The following is a 20,551-nucleotide window of genomic DNA, read 5'->3' as shown; positions in this document are numbered from 1 at the left end:
CATGAGAAGGGGAGGGGTCAGCTACATAATCGCTGCCATGGGAAAGGAGAAGTCACTTACAAAATGGCTCCCATAGGTAGGAGGAGAGTCAGCTACATAATGGCTGCAATGGAAAAGGAAGGAGTCGGCTGCAAAATGGCTGCCACAAGAAGAGGAGCCAGCTACAAAATAGATGTCATAGGAAGGTGAGGAGTCAGCTATAAAATGTATGCCATGAGTAGTTGAGGAGCCAAGTACAAAATGGCTGCCATAGGAATCATAGAATAATAGAGTTGGAAGAGACCTCATGGGTCATCTAGTCCAACCCCCTGCACTATGCAGGACACTCACATCCCAATCACTCATCTACTGTAACCTGCCACCCCTTTCATCTTACAGCTTTTTCAAGCTGTATTTGTATTTTCCAAGAACCGTCTCTTGAAAAAGCTGTAAGGCGAAACGGGACTTGTGTGAAAAAAGAAAAAAGAATTACTGAAGAGAGATGAAGTCAAATTTGGATATTATATTGCCATATTGGTTTCCCAGTGTGTCTGTATTTTTCTACATTCACAGACCAAGGCAACTATTCCAATCACCTGATTTGACCCAGCCCCCAATAAAAACTTTGGAATTAAATATCTCAAGAAAGATGGCCATGTTTGTCTGTTGAAATCAAAAGGTGTAAGAGTCCAGGAGTACTTTAAAGACTAAAAACATTTATGGCAAGGTAGGAGTGTTTGTGAGTCACTGCAAAGATCCCTCCTTTGCTCTCTTATAAATCCTACCAACACCGTCACTGGATCAAGCAACATCAGCCATACCTTCTCAGGTTCGTACTCTTGCTTATCGTCTGTGATTCAGCCCTTCGTGTCAGCAATGCGCTTCAATCCTCCAAACTGGACAAACAGGACGGACCTTATGACAAAAAATAAATGGACATTCTGACATTAGAAACCACAGCCTTCAAAAACAAGAGGGGAGACAGTTTGACCATTTCCGCGTGGAGGGGTAAATTGCGAGTGATTTCCTGGTTGCAAATGTGGGATGGTAAATCTTGCCTTTGCAGCCCTCCTAACCGGGAGGTTACCCCTCCACACACACACACATTCTCCCTCTTGCAGCTTTTTGCCTCCTGATGAGACAGCAAGGGAAAGCAAAACGAACTTCTTCCTCCTCTACTTGGTTTGTCAATCATAGCAGGCCACCAGTCACAGCACAGCAGTTCTTTCCCACCTTACCTTATCTTGCACTCTGATTAACAGAGGAAGGTGGGGGGATGTGTTAAACAGACCCCTTCCCAATTAATCTGGAAAGCATCCTTTAGAAAGCCTCTGTTTCTTCCTGCCTGGCAACAAAACCTTGGAGGCTTTGTACTACTGTGTGTGACAAAAAGGGTTATCTCAGCGTGTGCAACTCCATCTCAGATAAACTTCATGGAACACTCAAAGAGATGGAGTCCCTGTACTGATCAACCTGTCAGCCTCGACAACCACGAATATGAATGGCCTGGCTGTAAGCGCTGAACTTCAAGACAGCTAGACAAGTTACAGTGTCCTCTTGGCAATTGTTTGGACCCTGTGCCTCCCTGTTTGTTGGTATGAAACATAGTCACAGTATTCCTTGCCTGCAACAGGATGGACACCTTCAAAGGATTACTGAAAAACAGCTAAGGACATCACACACTATTTGCAATTCCAGCAAATTAATGTGCCAAACCAATTTAAAGCAAGGCATGGTGGGAAAACAGCCTGCACTTCTCTATGACTGTCCTGTGCAGGCATGCATGGGACTATGCGTATGCAGCTGCTTGTCACAGAGGTATTGAGTTGAAAAGGTGAGAAGGCACGCATGGGCAAAGAATAAGCAACTGTGTGCTGTGGACAGGCTGAGAAGCTGGGTTTGGATGCAAGTGCATGTCCCAGCTCATGAAAGAGATGCATCCCATGACCTTTGGCACAACTCGAGAATGGGAACAAGAGTGAAGACACACACACAGCCTAAGAACACTCCAGTGTTATAATCAGTGTCCTCGTTAGGCAAAAATATGGAATTTGGCTCTGCCAAGTGAGACCCTCCTAACCCCTCTGGGCAACCTTCTCTTGGAAGTAGACTTTCAGATGTCTGCACTAAACTCAGAATGCATGACTAGCCAGGTTCTTTTTTAAGAGATTGTTGATATGGCCAAGCCAATTGAAACATCCATTTCACTAAGCAACACGTACAGCATTGCCTTTGTATCAAAAGTTTGTGTGGGGTGGCTTGCCATAGCCAAGCTAATACTAAAACTATAAACTGAAACAAACTCATGTTTTTAAAAGAAATGTCAAGGCACCAGAACAAAATTCTAAATATTGCAGTTTTCATATGTTTCAAGCAGCAAAATAATAATAAAGAACTCACCCCAATAAAGTCTTTTAAAAGCCCACTATTAAAAAATGGAAGTGACCGCTCACAAGTATCAAACACCAACATCCCCTCCTACTCTCCATTGGTATTCTCAGTCCAAAATAAAACAAAAAGGGTCTTTAAAAAACATTCTGCCATAAAAACAAATGTAAGAACAGTTACAGTTTTGCTAAGGGAAGGGAGAGCTGTAGAAAGGGCAAACTTTCTCTTGCCATGGGAAGGGGCGGAATCTACTTCAAAATGGCTGCCATGGGTAAGAAGAAGTCCGTATTTTAGGGATCTTATATACTTTTCTAGCATTCCCTAAAGCCTCACTTTCCTTTACTGGAATAAAGAGTAACATAGGAGAGCACAGCACACATCAGTGGGAGTTCAGAGGCATCCAGGCCACAATAGCAACTCTTCAGGCAATCACACCCCACTTGCACATGAGCACTCCCTCCAAGCACCAACAGCATTTCCCCCTGATCTGGCTGCCTTGTGCCACCCAGACATACCCCCCCCCCCATGCACACACTCACATAGAGCAAGCCCTCCCCCTCCCCCACTCACCAAATTTATCACTGCTACAAAGAGCAGAAAGCTGAGAATATTTTGCATTTGCAAAAGGCTGTACTTCCATGGTCCTGGTGTTGGTCAGGAGAGCCCAGACACTCAGCCAAGCCCTGGCCCACAGGCTCCTCTCCAAAGTCTGACTCGTTCAGAGGGGAGCAAGCAATTAAGAGGCCAGTAATCAGCTGCAGCTCCCAGGCTGAGGCTTTGCAAAATGAGAAGCTGCCTGAAAAGAGGCTCCACCCAGGAAGGAAGAACAGTTGGCCTTGCAATCCCATAGGGCTAAAACTTTGCATAAGTGAGCACATGGAAAACCAGGGACGGACTCCCAACACCTAACACGGATTCCTGTGCCAGGACTAAGGATTTCCTAATTCTGACATGATTCAAGTGGGTAGCCCTGTTGGTCTGTCTGAAGCAGCACAACAAAATTGGAGTCCAGTAGTCTTACAGGTGCCACTGGACTCTGATTATGCTGTGCTAATTTTCACATGCTAGGCTTTCTCAACTAGGATTTCATATATATATATTGGGTATGACCATACCCCCTCCCCCCTTCTAAAATGGCCACTGATGGGCCTGGAGAGGGTGGCAAAGGGAGTGGCCCCAGGGGGTGAGTATACAACTATGCTTCCCAAACATATTCCGCATGATTGCCCCAGTCCTGCGGTTTCTCAAAGCCTGAACAATGTTTCAGGGGTTTCCCAATGGTCAAGAAAGTTGAGAAACCCTGTGCTGTTGGAATGGCATGCTGCAATGAGCAGGAGCACAATCCAAACACCACAGAATACGTTAAGCCACCACTGCGGCACTCCACAGCTCCTTGCCCAGTTTTCCCTGCCACATCTGTACAGAGCAAGGAAAGATGGCATGGACACAGGGTCTGGGGCAGGGAAAGTGCCACAAGTGTTACTGAACGGTGCAGAAAGAGAGGCTGGTAGAAAGGCAGACAATGCATGGGGGGCACGAGGGATGCACAGACATAGGCAGGGAAGTGGAGAGGAGCAGCTGTGGGTAAGCTGTGCAACTGGACTTAAAGTGTAAAGCCTTAGGAGGCTCCTTGAGCAGGTCCACCCACTCTCAACACTTCAAAGATGATAGAATGAGGGAAAGGGGCTAAACCAGGGGACCATACATTTCCTGAACCCCCTTTAGAATACTGATACAGAGTAGTGGGTGCAATCACAAAAGGGCTGGTGCGTAAGGCAGAGCCAATCTCAAAATGTCAGGAAATGTGCATATCATTAACAGTAATTCTTAATTGCATATCATTAACAGTAATTCTTAAATGCATGCAGAGTCAGAGCTTGACAGGAATCCTTTAAAATAAAGCATATTTTCTTTCTTACACACAACTCACTTTAAGTCCAGCAGTGCAGTGGTGACAGCTGTTATCAAAGCAATGTGGTTTTTCTTATCTGCAGGGCCTGCAAAAGGGAACTCTTCCGCCAGTTTTGGTTGAGGTCGATATGAATTCAATCACTTCCCATTGGCCCGAGCCCCCCATCCCATGGAAACCACCCCTGACATGTCCATCCTGCGGGGCCATCAGTATGTTTCCATTAAATGGATGTTTTCTCCTGTCTGCCTCCACATTCAACATTCCAGGAATGTAAATAGCCTGGATGAAAGCATAAAAATTCAATACAACTGACGAGGCAGCTACAAAATGGCTGCCATGAAAAGGGGAGGAGACAGCTACAAAATGGCTGCCTAGGGAAGGGGAGGAGTCAGCTACAAAATGTCTGCCAATAGAAGGGGAGGAGTCAGCTACAACATGACTGCCTAGGGCGGTGGTCCCCAACCACCGGACCGCTACCCAGTCCCGGGCCACGAAGGCCCTGGCACTGGGCCACCCCACCCCCCCCCCGCAGTAAGAAACTTACCGGCCGCAAGCTTGTGGCCCGGCAAGCTTCTTACTGTGGGAGGGGGGAGAGGGAAGCAGGGCCGCGCACGCGCACATAAGGCTGCCTAGGGAAAGGGAGGATTCAGCTACAAAATGGCTACCTAGGGAAGTTGAGTCAGCTCCAAAATTTCTGCCTAGGGAAGGGGAGCAGTTAGCTACAAAATGGCTGACATGAGTCAGTTATAAAATGGCTGCCATGAGGAGAGTAGTCAACTACAATATGTCTGCCAATAGAACAGGCGTCAGCTACAAAATGGCTGCCATAGGAAGGGGAGTAGTCAGCTACAAAATGGCTGACATGAGAAGGGGATGAATCAACTACTAAATAGCTGCCAATAGAAGGGGAGGAGTCAGCTACAGAATGGCTGCCCATGGAAGGGGTGGAGTTAGCTACAAAATGGCTGACATGAGAGTAGTCAACTACAAAGTGTCTGCCAATAAAAAAGAGGAGTCAGCTATAAGATGGCTGCCTAAGGAAGGGGAGGGTTCAGCTCCAAAATGGCTGCCATGGGAAGGGGAGGAGTCAGCCCCAAAATGGTTACCTAGGGAAGGGGAGGAGTCAGCTACAAAATGGCTGACATGCAAAGGAAAGAGTCAACAGCAAAATGGCTACCATGAGTTAGTTACAAAATGGCTGCCATGAGAAGAGAAGTCAGCTACAAAATGTCTGCCATGAGAAGGGGAGGAGTCAGCAACAAAATGGCTGCCATAGGAAGGGGAGGAGTCAGCTACAAAATGGCTGACAAGAGAAGGGGAGCAGTCAACTACAAAATGGCTGCCTTGGGAAGGGGAGCAATCAGCTACAAAATGTCTGCATAGGGAAGGGGAGGAGTCAGCTATATAATGGCTACCTAGGGAAGAAGAGGAGAAAGCTACAAAATGGCTGACAAGAGAAGGGGAGGAGTCAACTACAAAATGGGTGCTAATAGAAGAGGAGGAGACAGATACAAAATGGCTGCCTAGGGGAAGACTCAGCTACATAATAGCTCGCTGGTAAGGGGAAGACTCAGCTACAAAATGGCTACCTAGGAAAGGGGAGGAGTCACCTACAAAATGGCTGACATTAGAAGGAAGGAGTCAACTACAAAATGGCTGCAATGGGAAGGGGAGGAGTCAGCTCCAAAATGTCTGCATAGGGGATGACTCAGCTCCAAAATGGTTACCTAGGGAAGGGAAGGAGTCAGCTACAAAATGTCTGCCAAGGGAAAGGGAGGAGTCAGCTACAAAATGTCTGATGTGAGAAAAAAGGAGTCAGCTCCAAAATGGCTGCCATGAGGAGAGGAGTCAGCTACAAAATGGCTGCTAACGGAATAGGAGTAGTCAGCTACAAAATGGCTGCCATGAGAAGGGGAGGAGTAAGCTACAAAATGGCAGCCATGTGAAGGGAAGCAGTCGGCTACAAAATGGCCACCATGGGAAGGGGAGCAGTCCTCCCAAATGGCTGCTAATACAATGGGAGGACTCGGCTACAAAATGGCTGCTAATGCAATGGGAGGACTCAGCTACAAAATGGCTGCCCAGTGAAAGGGTGGAGTCAGCTACAAAATGTCTGCATAGGGAAGGGGAGGAGTCATCTATAAAATGGCTACCTAGGGAAGGGGAGGAGAGAGCTACAAAATGGCTTACATGAGAAGGAGAGGAGTCAACTACAAAATGGCTGCTAATCAAAAGGGAGGAGACAGCTACAAAATGGCTGCCATGAGTAGAGGAGTCAGCTACAAAATGGCTGCCATGTGTAAGTTATAAAATGGCTGACATAAGGAGAGGAGTCAGCTACAAAATATCTGCCTAGGGAAGGAGAAGAGTCAGGTACAAAATGACTGTCTATGGATGTGGAGGAGTCAGATACAAAATGGCTACCATGGGAAGGGGAGGAGTCAGCAACAAAATGGCAGCAATGTGAAGGGGAGCATTCGGCTACAAAATGGTTGCCATGGGAATGGGAGCAGTCAACTACAAAATAGCTGCCCAGGGAAGGAGTGGAGCCAGCTACAAAATGGCTGCCATGAGTAAGTTATAAAATGGCTGCTATAAGGAGACGAGTTATCTACAAAATGTCTCCCATGAGCAGGGGAGGAGTCAGCTAAAAAACGGCTGCCTAGGGAAGGAGAGTAGTCAGCTACAAAATGTCTGCCGAGGGAAGGGGAGGAGTCAACTACAAAATGGCTGCTAATATATTAGGAGGACTCAGCTACAAAATGGCTGCCCAGGGAAAGGGTGGAGTCAGCTACAAAATTGCTGCCATGAGAAGGGGTGGAGTCAGCTATAAAATGGCTGCCTAAGGAAGGAGTCAGCTACAAAACGGCTGCCATGAGAATTGTAGGGGTCAGCTACAAAATGTCTGCATAGGGGAGGAGTCAGCTCCAAAATGGCTATCTAGGGAAGGGGAGGAGTCAGCTCAAAAATGGCTACCTAGGGAAGGGGGGAAGTCAGCTACAAAATGGCTGCCATGAGTAAGTTATAAAATGGCTGCAATGTGGAAAGTAATCAGCTACAAAATGTCTGCCAATAGAAAAGGAGGAGTCAGTTGCAAAATGGCTGCCATGAGAACGGTAGGAGTCAGCTACAAAATGGCTATTACTGGAAGGGGAGGAGTCAGCTACAAAATGTCTGTCTAGGGGAGGAGCCAGCTACAAAATGGCTGCCTAGAGATGGGGAGGAGTCAACTACAAAATGTCTGCATAGGGGAGGAGTCAGCTCCAAAATGGCTATCTAGGGAAGGGGAGGAGTTAGCTCAAAAATGGCTACCTAGAGAAGGGGGGAAGTAGTCAGCTACAAAATGGCTGCAAATAGAAAAGGAGGAGTCAGTTGAAAAATGGCTGTCATGAGAAGGGGAGGAGTCAACTACAAAATGGCTGTCAATAGAAGGGTGAAGTCAGCTACAAAATGGCTGCCTAGGGAAGGGGAGGAGTCAACTACAAAATGTCTGCATAGGGGAGGAGTCAGCTCCAAAATGGCTGCCCAGGGAAGGGGGGAAGTCAGCTACAAAATGGTTTCCATGAGTAAGTTATAAAATGGCTGCAATGTGGAAATTAGTCAGCTACAAAATGTCTGCCAATAGAAGGGGATGAGTCAGTTGCAAAATGGCTGTCATGAGAAGGGGAGGAGTCAACTACAAAATGGCTGTCAATAGAAGGGTGAAGTCAGCTACAAAATGGTTGCCATGGGAAGGGGAGCAGTCAGCTACAAATGGCTGTCTAGGGAAGGGGGAGAGTCAGCTACAAAATGGCTGCCATGAGTAAGTTATAAGATGGCTCCACCAACTGAGACATTCCACTCCCTTGGCAACTTTTTTCTCAAGAAGCCTATGTGCTGTTCTATCCTCCATGTTGCAGAGCACGCTTGGTGGCCGCCACCAAACATGCCATTCACTTATATATGAGCAATGGAACTGGCATGCACTTAGTTATCAATACTACAGGAGAGAAAGGAAGAAATGGGTTTTTCGTTTGAGAGGCCTCATAACCTCATGCAGGTAGACGTTCAGATGTCTGCACTAACCTCAGGATTCGTGACTAGCCAGGTTCTTTTTTAAGAGATTGTTGATATGGCCAAGCCGATTAAAACATCCTTTTCTCTACTCTAAGCAACATGCACAGCATTGCCTTTCTAAGAAGTTGGTGCAGGGCGGCTTGCCGTAGCCAAGCTAATACTAAAACTATAAACTGAAACAAACTCGTATTTTTAAAACAAATGTCAAGGCACCAGAACAAAATACTAAACATTGCACTTTTCATATGTGTCATGCAATAAAATAATAATATATAACTCACCCCAAAAAAGCCCACTATTAAAAAATGGAAATGACTGCCAGCAAGTATCAAACACCAACATCCCCTCCTACTCTCCATTGGTATTCTTAGTCCAAAATAAAACAAAAAGTTTTTTTTAAGAGACATTCTGCCATAAAAACAAATGTAAGAACAGCTATAGAGGTGGAGGAAGAGGTGGAGGAGTGGCACTGTGTGTGAGGAAAGGGGTTACCTGTCAGGAAATTCTAGTGAAGGAGAATATATCTACAGTGAAAAGCATCTGAGTGAAAATAAGTGAGGGGAAAACAAACAGTGTGGTGGTCGGTGTCTGCTACCGACCGCCTGACCAACGAGAGGATGTGGATGCTGCACTTTGTGAGCAGCTTGAGAAAATATCCAAGCAGCAGAACCTTGTCATCGTGGGTGAATTCAATTTCCCAGATGTGTGCTGGGAAACAAACTCTGTGAAGCGTCCTCAGTCATGCAACTTTCTGCCCTGCCTGGCTGACAATTTCATTTATCAAATGGTAGATGAACCCACAAGAGGTTCAGCCATACTAGACTTAATACTGACCAACAGGCAAGAGTTGGTGGATGAGGTGAAGGAGGTGGGGGCTCTAGGGGAAAGTGTCCATGTCCTCATAGAATTCCTTTTGAGATGGGGAGGCAAGGAAGCTTGTAGCCAGACGCGGATGTTGGATTTTCATAGGGCAAACTTTAATAAACTCAGAGACATGATGCGTGTCATACCATGGACGAGAATGCTGGAAGGGAAGGGAGCATGTGAAGGGTGGGCGCTACTCAAACAAGAGCTATTGAATGCTCAATCAATGACTATCCCAGAAAGAAGAAAACACTGCAGGAGCTCTGCCTATTTGGATGAACAGAGAACTTCAAGAGGAACTAAGAAAGAAAAGGATAATGTTCAGGAAATGGAGGGAAGGACAGAGCTCTAAAGAAGAGTACCTACAGGTTACTAGGCACTGTAGATCAATCATCAGAAAGGCCAAAGCTGAGCTAAGATTGGCAGGGAAGCCCATTGTAACAAGAAAAGATTTTTCAGTTATGTGAGGAGCAAACATAAAGTAAAGGAGGCAATAGGCCAACTGTTGGGTGCAGATGGACAAACTCTAACGGAAGATGCAAAGAAAGCAGAAAGGCTTAGCGCCTATTTTACATCTGTTTTTTCCCCACAGGTCAAAGGGTTTAGGCACCTCTAGAGATGGCAGTAGCCAAAGGATAGTGTCTGGGTGGCAGGTTGACATGGATTAAGAGGTTGTCGAGAGTCATTTAGCTAAACTGGATGAGTTCAAATCCCCTGGTCCAGATGAAATGCACCCGAGCGTGCTCAAAGAACTTTCCAGAGAACTTGCAGGACCCTTGTCCATCTTCGGGACCTCTTTAAGGACTGGAGATGTCCCGGAAGACTGGAAGAATGCAAACGTTATTCCGATCTTCAAAAAAGGGAGGATGACCCGGGAAACTACAGACCAGTGAGTCTGACCTCTGTTGTGGGTAAGATAATGGAGCAGATATTAATGGGAGCGATATGCACACATCTGGAGGACAATTTGGTGATCCAAGGAAGTCAGCATGGATTTGTCTCCAACAGGTCCTGTCAGACGAACCTGGTTTCCTTTTTTGACCAAGTAACACGTTTGCTGGATTGTGGAAATTTGGTTGATGTCGTTTACTTGGATTTTAGTAAAGCTTTTGATAAGGTTCCCCATGATGTTCTGATGGATAAATTGAAGGACTGCGATCTGGATTTTCAGATATTCAGGAGGATAGGGAATAGGTTAGTGAACTGCACTCAAAGAATTGTTGTCAATGGTGTTTTATCAGATTGGAGGGAGGTGAGTAGTGGGGTACCTCAGGGCTCGGTGCACGGCCCGGTACTTTTAAACATATTTATTAATGATCTAGATGAGGGGGTGGAGGGACTACTCATCAAGTTTGCAGATGACACCAAATTGGGAGGACTGGCAAATACTCCGGAAGATAGAGACAGAGTTCAACAAGATCTGAACACAATGGAAAAATGGACAAATAAGAGCAAGATGCAAATTAATAAAGATAAGTGTAAAGTTCTGCATCTGGGTCAGAAAAATGAAAAGCATGCCTACTGGATGGCGGATACGCTTCTAGGTAACACTGTGTGTGAACGAGACCTTGGGGTACTTGTGGATTGTAAACTAAACATGAGCAGGCAGTGTAATGCAGCGGTAAAAAAGGCAAATGCCATTTGGGGCTGTAGCAACAGGGGCATCACATCAAAAGCACAAGATGTCATAGTCCCATTGTATACGGCACTGGTCAGACCACACCTGGAATACTGTGTGCAGTTCTGGAGGCCTCACTTCAAGAAGGACGTAGATAAAATTGAAAGGGTACAGAGAACGACGAAGATGATCTGGGGCCAAGGGACCAAGCCCTATGAAGATAGGTTGAGGGACTTGGGAATGTTCAGCCTGGAGAAAAGGAGGTTGAGAGGGGACATGATAGCCCCCTTTAAGTATTTAAAAGGGTGTCACTTGGAGGAGGGCAGGATGCTGTTTCCGTTGTCTGCAGAGGAGAGGACACGCAGTAATGGGTTTAAACTACAACGATATAGGCTAGATATCAGGAAAAGATTTTTCACAGTCAGAGTAGTTCAGCAGTGGAATAGGCTGCCTAAGGAGGTGGTGAGCTTCCCCTCACTGGCAGTCTTCAAGCAAAGGTTGGATACACACTTTTCCTGGATGATTTAGGATGCTTAGGGCTTATCCTGCGTAGAGCAGGGGGTTGAACTAGATGGCCTGTATGGCCCCTTCCAACTCTATGATTCCATAGTTCTGCTGTAGAAAGGGCAAACTTTCTCCCTGACACACTCACGTGCACATTACAAGTGGTTTCTCAGTGGAACAGTCTTCCGCAGGAGGGGGTGGGTTCTCCATCTTTGGACATTTTTAAACAGAGGCTGGATGGCCATCTGATGGAGAAGCTGATTCTGTGAAGGTTCAAAGGGGTGGCAGGTTACAGTGGATGTGCAATACGGTTGTGAGTGTTCTGCATAGTGCAGGGGGTTGGACTAGATAACCCAGGAGGTCCCTTCCAACTCTGATTCTGAGAGTCTATGCAATCAGCACAGGTTCTACCTAAGATAACTGCAACACCATAGCTCCTATGGGTAGGAAAGTACAAAATGGCTGTCATTAGAAGGGGGAGTCAGCTACAAAATGCCTGCCAATAGACAGGGAGGAGTCAGCTACAAAATATCTGCCCATAAGTGGGAAGAAGTTAGGTACAAAATGGCTGCCTGGGGGTAGAGTCGGCTTCAAAATGGCTGACTAGGCAAGGGGAGGAGTCAGCTGGGTGCCTAGGGAAGGGGAGGGGACAGCTACAAAATGGCTACCCAGGGAAGGGGAGGAGTCAGATACAAAATGGCTGCCTAGGGAAGGGGGAAGAATCAGCTATAAAATGGCTGCATAGAGAAGGGAGAGGTCAACCAGAAAATGGCTGCCTAAGGAAGGGGAGGAGTCAAGTACAAAATGGCTGGCACAAGAAGGGGAGGAGTCAGCTACAAAATGGCTGGCAATAGAAGGGGAGAAGTCAGCTACAAAATGGCTGCTATGAGAAGGGGAGCAGTCAGCTATAAAATGGCGGCCTAGGGGAGGAGTCAGCTGCAACATGGCTGCTTAGGGAAGTGGAGGAGTCAGCTACAAAATGGCTGCCATGAGTCAGGTACAAAATGGCTGCCTAGGGAAGGGGAGGAATCTGCTTCAAAATGGCTGCCATGGGTAGGAAGAAGTCAGCATTTTAGGGATCTTATATACTTTTCTAGCATTCTTTAAAGCCTCACTTTCCTTTACTGGAAGACAGAGCAACATAGGAGAGCACAGCACACATCAGTGGGAGTTCAGAGGCATCCAGAACACAGCCAGAATGGCAACACTTCAATCACACCCCACTTGCACATGAGCACCAGCAGCATGTTCCCACTGACCTGGCTGCCGTGTGCCACCCAGACATGCCACCCCCCCTGCACACACATAGACATAGCCAGGGAAGGGGAGACGAGGAGTCGTGGGTAAGCTATGCAACTGGATTTTTTGGGTATCTGTGCCTAATAGCAGCATAAGAAACTGAAATTCTCCATCTCTGCATCTGTCAGATGTGAACAGCTGCTGCTTCGTCACAGAAATAATTCAAGCTACGAGTTTATTTTTTTTGCCTGTGGAGCATCTCTCAGTGTAAAGCCTTAGGAGGCTCCTTGAGCAGGTCCACCCACTCTCAACACTTCAAAGATGATAGAATGAGGGAAAGGGGCTAAACCAGGGGACCATAGATTTCCTGAACCCCCTTTAGAATATGATACAGAGTAGTCGGTGCAATCACAATATGGCTGGTGCATGAGGCAGAGCCAATCTCAAAATATCAGGAAATGAGATTGTGCATATCATTAACAGTAATTCTTAAATGCATGCAGAACCAGAGCTTGACAGGAATCCTTTAAAATAAAGCATTTTTTCTTTCTTACACACAACTCACCTTAAGTCCTGCAGTGCTGTGGTGGCAGCTGTTATCAAAGCAATGTGGTTTTTATTATCTGCAGGGGGTGCAAAAGGGAACTCTTCCGCCAAGCTTTGTTTGAGGTCGATCTGAATTCAATCACTTCCCATTGGCCCCTGAGCCCCCCATCCCATGGAAACCACCCCTGACATGTCCATGCTGCGGGGCCATCAGTATGTGTCCATTAAATAGATGCTTTCTCCTTTCTGCCTCCACATTCAACATTCCAGGAATGTGAATAGACTGGATGAAAGTGCAGAAATTTAATACAGCTTACAGTAGCCTCTTGCCAGTTGTTTGGACCCTGAGCCTCCCTATTTGTTGATATGAAACACTGTCACAGTATTCTCTCCCTACAGCAGGATGGACAGCTAAGGACATTACACACTGTTTACAATCCCTGCAAATTAATGCATTAAAAGCAAGGCATGGTGGGAAAGCAGGCTGCACTTCTCTATGACTGTCCTGTGTAGGAGCCTGCCACAGAGGTATTGAGTTGAAAAGGTGACAAGGCAAGCACGAGCAAAGAATAAGCCACTGTGTATTGTGGACAGGCTGAGAAATGGGTCTGGATGCAAGTTCAAATCCCAGCTCCTGAAAGAGGTGCAGCCTATGACCTTTGGAATATATCAAGCATGAGAACAAGAGTGAAGACACACACACAGCCTAAAAACACTCGTGTTATATTCAGAGTCGGCGTTAGCCAAAAATATGGAAGATGGCTCCACCAACTGAGACATTCCATTCCCTTGGCAACTTTTTTCACAAGAAGCCTATGTGCTGTTCTATCCTCCATGTTGCAGAGCACGCTTGGTGGCCGCCACCAAACATGCCATGCGCTTATATATGAGCAGTCTACCACTGGAACTGGCATGCACTTAGTTATCAATACTACAGGAGAGAAAGGAAGAAATGGGCTTTTCGTTTGAGAGGCCTCTCTAGTGGACATAACCTCATGCAGGTAGACGTTCAGATGTCTGCACTAAACTCAGAATTCATTACTAGCCAGGTTCTTTTTAAAGAGATTGTTGATATGGCCAAGCCGATTAAAACATCCTTTTCTCTACTCTAAGCAACACGCACAGCATTGCCTTTCTAAGAAGTTTGTGCAGGGCGGCTTGCTGTAGCCAAGCTAATACTAAAACTATAAACTGAAATAAACTGATGTTTTTAAAACAAATGTCAAGGCACCAGAACAAAATTCTAAACATTGCACTTTTCATATGTTTCATGCAACAAAATAATAAATAACTCACCCCAAAAATGTCTTTTAAAAGCCCACTATTAAAAAATGGAAGTGACTGCCAGCAAGTATCAAACACCAACATCCCCTCCTACTCTCCATTGGTATTCCTTGGGAGGGGGTGGGTTCTCCATCTTTGGACATTTTTAAATAGAGGCTGGATGGCCATCTGATGTAGAAGCTGATTCTGTGAAGGTTCAAAGGGGTGGCAGGTTACAGTGGATGTGCAATACGGTTCTGCATTGTTGCGGAGGGTTGGACTAGATGACCCAGGAGGTACCTTCCAACTCTGATTCTGAGAATCTATGCAATCAGCACAGGTTCTACCTAAGATAACTGCAACACCATGGTTCCTATGGGTAGGAAAGAAGTTACAAAGTGGCTGCAATTAGACGGGGAGGAGTCAGCTACAAAATGTCTGCCAAGGGAAGGGGAGGAATCTGCTTCAAAATGGCTGCCATGGGTAGGAAGAAGTCAGTATTTTATGGATCTTATATACTTTTCTAGCATTCCCTAAAGCCTCACTTTCCTTTAATGGAAGAAAGAGTAACATAGGAGAGCACAGCACACATCAGGAGTTCAGAGGCATTCAAATCACAGCCACAATGGCAACTCTTCAGGCAATCATGCCCCACTTGCACATGAGCACTCCCTCCAAGCACCGGCAGCATTTCCAACCTGACTGCTGTGTGCCACCCAGCCATACTACCACCACCCTGCACACACTCATACAGCAAGCCCCCCTCCCCCCCACTCACCAAATTTATCGCTGCTACAGAGAGCAGAAAGCTGAGAATATTCTGCATTTGCAAAAGGCTGTCCTTCCATGGTCCTGGTGTTGGTCAGGAGAGCCCTGGCCCACAGGCTCCTCTCCACAGCCTGACTCCTTCAGAGGGGAGCAAGCAATTAAGAGGCCAGCAATCAGCTGCAACTCCCAGCCAGAGGCTTTGCAAAATGAGAAGCCTGAGAAGAAGCTCCACCCAGGAAGGAAGAGCAGTTGGCCTTGCAATCCCATAGAGCTAATTACTTTGCATAAGTGAGCACATGGCAAACTAGGTACAGACTCCCAACACCTAACACGGATTCCTGTGCCACGACTAAGGATTTCCTCATTCTGACATGATTCACGTGGGTAGCCGTGTTGGTCTGTCTGAAGCAGCACATCAAAATCAGAGTCCAGTGGTATTAAAGGTCTTACAGGTGCAACTGGACTCTGATTATGTTGTACTAATTCTGACATGCTAGGCTTTCTCAACCAGGATTTCACATATATCTATTGGGTGATATGACCATAGCCCCTCCCCCCTTCTAAAATGGCCACTGATGGGCCTGGAGAGGGTGGGAAAGGGAGTAGCCCCAGGGGGTGAGTATACAACTGCTTCCCAAAAATATTCCGCATCATTGCCCCAGTCCTGCAGTTTCTCAAAGCCTGAACAATGTTTCAGTGGTTTCTCAATGGTCAAGAAAGTTGAGAAACCCTGTGCTGTTGGAATGGCATGCTGCAATGAGCAGGAGCACAATCCAAACACCACAGAATACTTTAAGCCACCACTGCGGCACTCCACAGCTCCTTGCCCAGTTTTCCCTGCCACATCTGTACAGAGCAAGGAAAGATGGCATGGACACAGGGTCTGGGGCAGAGAAAGTGCCACAAGTGTTACTGAACGGTGCAGAGAGAGAGGCTGCTATAAAGGCAGACAATGCATGGGGGGCATGAGGGATGCACAGACATAGGCAGGGAAGGGGAGAGGAGCAGCTGTGGGTAAGCTGTGCAACTGGACTTCAAGGTATCTGTGCCTAATAGCAGCATAAGAAACTGAAATTCTCCATCTCTGCATCTGTAAAAGATGTGAACAGCTGCTGCTTAGACACAGAAATAAATCAAGCTACAAATGAGTTGATTTGTTTGCCTGTGGAGCATCTCTCAGTGTAAAGCCTTAGGAGGCTCCTTGAGCAGGTCCACCCACTCTCAACACTTCAAAGATGATAGAATGAGGGAAAGGGGCTAAACCAGGGGACCATAGATTTCCTGAACCCCCTTTAGAATACTGATACAGAGTAGTGGGTGCAATCACAAAATGGCTGGTGGATAAGGCATAGCCAATCTCAAAATGTCAGGAAATGTGCATATCATTAACAGTAATTCTTAAATGCATGCAAAACCAGAGCTTGACAGGAATCCTTTAAAATAAAGCATATTTTCTTTCTTACACACAACTCACCTTAAGTCCTGCAGTGCTGTGGTGGCAGCTGTTATCAAAGCAATGTGGTTTTTACTATCTGTAGGGCCTGCAAAAGGGAACTGTTCCGCCAGGCTTTGGTTGAGGTCGATCTGAATTCAATCACTTCCCATTGGCCCCCGAGCCCTCCATCCCATGGAAACCACCCCTGACATGTCCATCCTGCAGGGCCATAAGTATGTTTCTGTTAAATTGATGTTTTCACCATGTTTGGTCCATGATTTTATTGTTCTGTTATGACTGTATCCCCATTGTTCAATTTACCATGTCATTTGTAGTTTTTTCCTCCCATTCCATGTAAACTGCCCTGAGCCTCAGCGAAGGGCGGTATGTCAATACAATAAATAATTTTTATTTATTCTAATACATAAATTTGCTGCCTTTCTTCCTCATAGAGCTCAACAAAGTGTTAAGAACCTTACAGAGCAACAACAAATTGTGAGAACCCCAGTGCTGCCATGGCTGACACCACGTCCATGCCAAGTCCTGAGGTCAGCAAATCTGTGTGGACATTGAAATCCCCCAGAATCAAGAGTCTCGGGGACTGCAATGCTCAGGCGGTTGCTGCCTCCAGCAGGCTCGACAGGGCAGCTAGCCGTGCCGAAGGTGGATGGTATACTTGACAGATCATCATGTCCTTCACCGTATCCCAACTAAGACCAATACACTCAATCGTTGAAATGGACAGCATTGGGGGAGCCCTGACTGTGTACCCACTCCCCGACTGACCCGAGGTCTGGGACTGATGAAGGACTGAAAACCTGGCTGGGGCAAGTTATTTCAGAGTGATTGTTTCACCTTCCTGGACCCAGGTTTCGAGTCAACCTTATGCTCGGCAAAATAGCTTTGCAGAGTTGAGGATTTGTTGTTAAGTGACATGTAACTAAGGCTTGCAGCACTGTGTGCACATGTGATTAAACCAGGAAAGGGCGCAGCTGACATACCAGTTAAGGCTGGGCAAAAGCACTCAGAAACTCCAAATCTGCAAAAGCAATCAAAAACCCTGCTGGACAACAGCTCTCCTTGGAAGTGTTGGCAGGGTCCACATTGGGGACTCCTGGCCCAAACACAGAGCAGAGTTAAGGTGATGGGCAAAGTACAACCCAGGTCTTGTGGTCATGGTGCTGCTTCAGCAAACACCATCAGAGCTGTTCATCCCCCAACAGCCAGAGCCGGACTGAGGTTTACATAGCAATTAGCACCTGCAGCCACTTATGGAAAGAACGTCTCCAAGATTCAAGGTGGTATAGTAGTTAAGAGCAGCATGGTGCTGTTGTATAATGATCACCCAAGCAGCTTAAGAGCAACTTCTGATCTGGAGAACTGGGTAGGATTCCCCACTCCTCCTCCACATGCAGCCAGCTTGGGTAACCTTGGCTAGTCACAACTCTCTTAGGGCTGTTTTTGCAGATCATTTCTCTTAGAGCTCTCTCAGTCCTACCTACCTCACAGGGTGTCTGCTGTGGGGAGAGGAAGTGTTTGAAAGCCACATAGGGACTCCTTTGGGTAGTGAAAAGTAGAATACAAAAAAAAAAGCTCTTCCATTTCCTTGTGGCCTGAGGAGGGACCCTGGGCAGCCAGCAGTGCACTCTGACATCTGCACTGGGAGTTTATTCAGCCTGGCTGCCTTCTCCAGTCCTGGGAGTAACCATGGGATCCCAGGCAACAGCAGTCTCCTCCTCGGTGGCTCCCCCTCTGCTTCTGGTCTCTGTTCTTGGCTCCTGCTCATGGCCTGTCCAGGCTTTAGGCCAAGCATACACAGCTGGCTGCATGTCCCCTGGAGTCAACCTTCATAGCACCCTAATCCTCCAAGGAAGGTTCCTCAGACCTAGCCATGACACTAGGCACATGCAGCCTAATTTATCAATAATACCTGGGAAAGGAATGTATAGACTTACATGTGAAAGAAATGATCAAATGGCTAAAGATGCTGTTCCTCTGAGGGAGCGTGGCAGAGAAACGTGGGCTTGCATGAGAGAATACAGCCTCTGATAGTAAATGTGGCAATACTCTTTCCAATGTTTGACTTCCTGAAAAATACAAACATGGTGCTAGTCTTGTGAGAAGATTTAGTTCTATCCAGATAGAAACTCAGAGCTCTCTTAACACTGAAAACATGCCACTTTTTCTCCTGGGGGTTTTGGGGATTAGGGCAGAAGTAGGGAAGAACTAATTCTTATTACTGATGAAAAACCATATTTACTTTTGGATTGGAGGCAAAATCTGGACAGAGTCCTATTCTATCATTATGGAATACACCAAGATTCTTGTCTATTGCGGGAGCTTTGATGTCTGACACCCTTCTCGCCAACGCAACACTAACCAGAAAAGTGTCTTAAAGGTAAGTGCTTTTACTGGGCAAGTAACAATTGTTTAAAATGAAGGCCTGGAGAGAGCCTTGAGCACCTTATTCAGGCTCCACGTACGGATTGAGGAAGTGTAATCAATTAGGTATCCTTAAAAACTTCCCAGCATGGGGGTGATGAGACAGTTACTCCCCCCCCATGGCAAAAATAGCTGCCACCTGCCTCTTCAATGTGCTGGTGCTAAGACCTTTGTCTAACCCCTCTTGAAAGAAGAGTATTACTATCACTTTGGCTGGATAGAACACCATGTCAGGAAGACCCAGCATGTGTTGTTGTAGCCCATACTGGTGGAACCCTTCCTAGAGGCTATCATGGTACTAATAATTATACAATAGCATTTATCCATGCCTTCCCCAAAGATGAACTCCTTTGAAGGAGCTCACCACCCTGGCTTGTGACCAAGGGTTCACCTCCCAACTGTGGATTCAGGTATTTTCTTGAGCCAATAACACTCTAAAAGATGTTAATGAAACCTCAAGGTTTTTTCATAAGGCCTGTTCCATCCTTCCATATCTAGAATCCCTGGATAGGCCATTGGCCTCTGCAGGTGAAATCAAAACAGGAACTCAGACTACTTATAGGAATGCCCACAAGAGGTGGAATCCTTCAGTTGCATTTGGCGACAAAGCAAGAAACTTTGAAATGATGGGGTGATTAGTTGGCTTGTGAAAATACATACTCTGACTGGACCACTTTATTAAATGTGGCTGGGAATGGGATCCTGCTCTGGTCAAAGCTCTAGTTGAACCAGTACACAATAAACAAAGTAAGTGCAGATTCATCCCTTCTCACTCCCTGAAAAGTCCCCACTGAAGGAAATTGGAGAGGTCTTCTACATTTGTAATAGGAGAGAGAACATCGGACCACCGACAACTTACTTGTGGAGTCCCACAGGGAGCGGTCCTCTCTTCTACTGTATTCAACATTTTCATGCGCCCTCTCGCACAACTGGTATGGAAGTTTGGGTTGGGTTGCCATCAGTATGCAGATGACACCCAGCTCTTCCTCCTGATGGATGGCCTCCCTGACTCTCCCCCAGAAACATTAGCCAGCTGCCTGGAAGCAATGACGAGATGGCTCAAGCAGAGTCGCCTGAAGCTCAATCCTTCAAAGACGGAGGTCCTGTGGCTGGGTAAAAAAGGCCAATCTGAGGAAGCGCGCCTGCCCACCCTGGATGGCGTAGAGCTTACTATGGCTCACTCCGCCAGGAACCTGGGTGTGATCCTGGATGCTTCCCTCACAATGGAAGCCCAGATCACAAAGGCAGCACAGCTGGCATTCTTCCATCTCCGCCAAGCCAAGCTACTAGCACCCTACTTGGCCCCAGAACACCTAGCCACAGTGATCCACGCAACAGTCACCTCCAGGCTGGATTTCTGTAACTCGCTCTATGCAGACCTGCCCTTAGCCTTGACCCGGAAACTACAGTTGGTCCAAAATGCAGCAGCCAGGATCCTCACAGCGACACCGTGGAGATCCAGCATCCAGCCCATACTACATCAATTGCAATGGTTGCCAGTTGAATTCCGGATCAGGTTAAAGGTTCTGGTAATTAC

The 20,551-nt window shown here is 46.6% G+C and overlaps 1 long non-coding RNA gene across 1 annotated transcript; it reads right to left on the bottom strand.

Moving 5' to 3' along the window:
- Positions 1 to 705: 705 nt before the first annotated feature.
- Positions 706 to 20,118, bottom strand: LOC143826683 (uncharacterized). The gene is made up of 3 exons (XR_013227097.1): positions 19,874 to 20,118; positions 18,528 to 18,659; positions 706 to 894 (listed from the first exon to the last, which is right to left on the bottom strand). It is a non-coding gene; the product is annotated as an uncharacterized LOC143826683 (long non-coding RNA).
- Positions 20,119 to 20,551: the final 433 nt, after the last annotated feature.

This window comes from Paroedura picta, chromosome 16 (genome assembly GCF_049243985.1).
Source record: "Paroedura picta isolate Pp20150507F chromosome 16, Ppicta_v3.0, whole genome shotgun sequence".
Classification (NCBI taxonomy): domain Eukaryota; kingdom Metazoa; phylum Chordata; class Lepidosauria; order Squamata; family Gekkonidae; genus Paroedura; species Paroedura picta.
The sequence above is the reverse complement of the archived record's forward strand: the minus strand, read 5'-3'. Positions and strand labels throughout refer to the sequence as shown.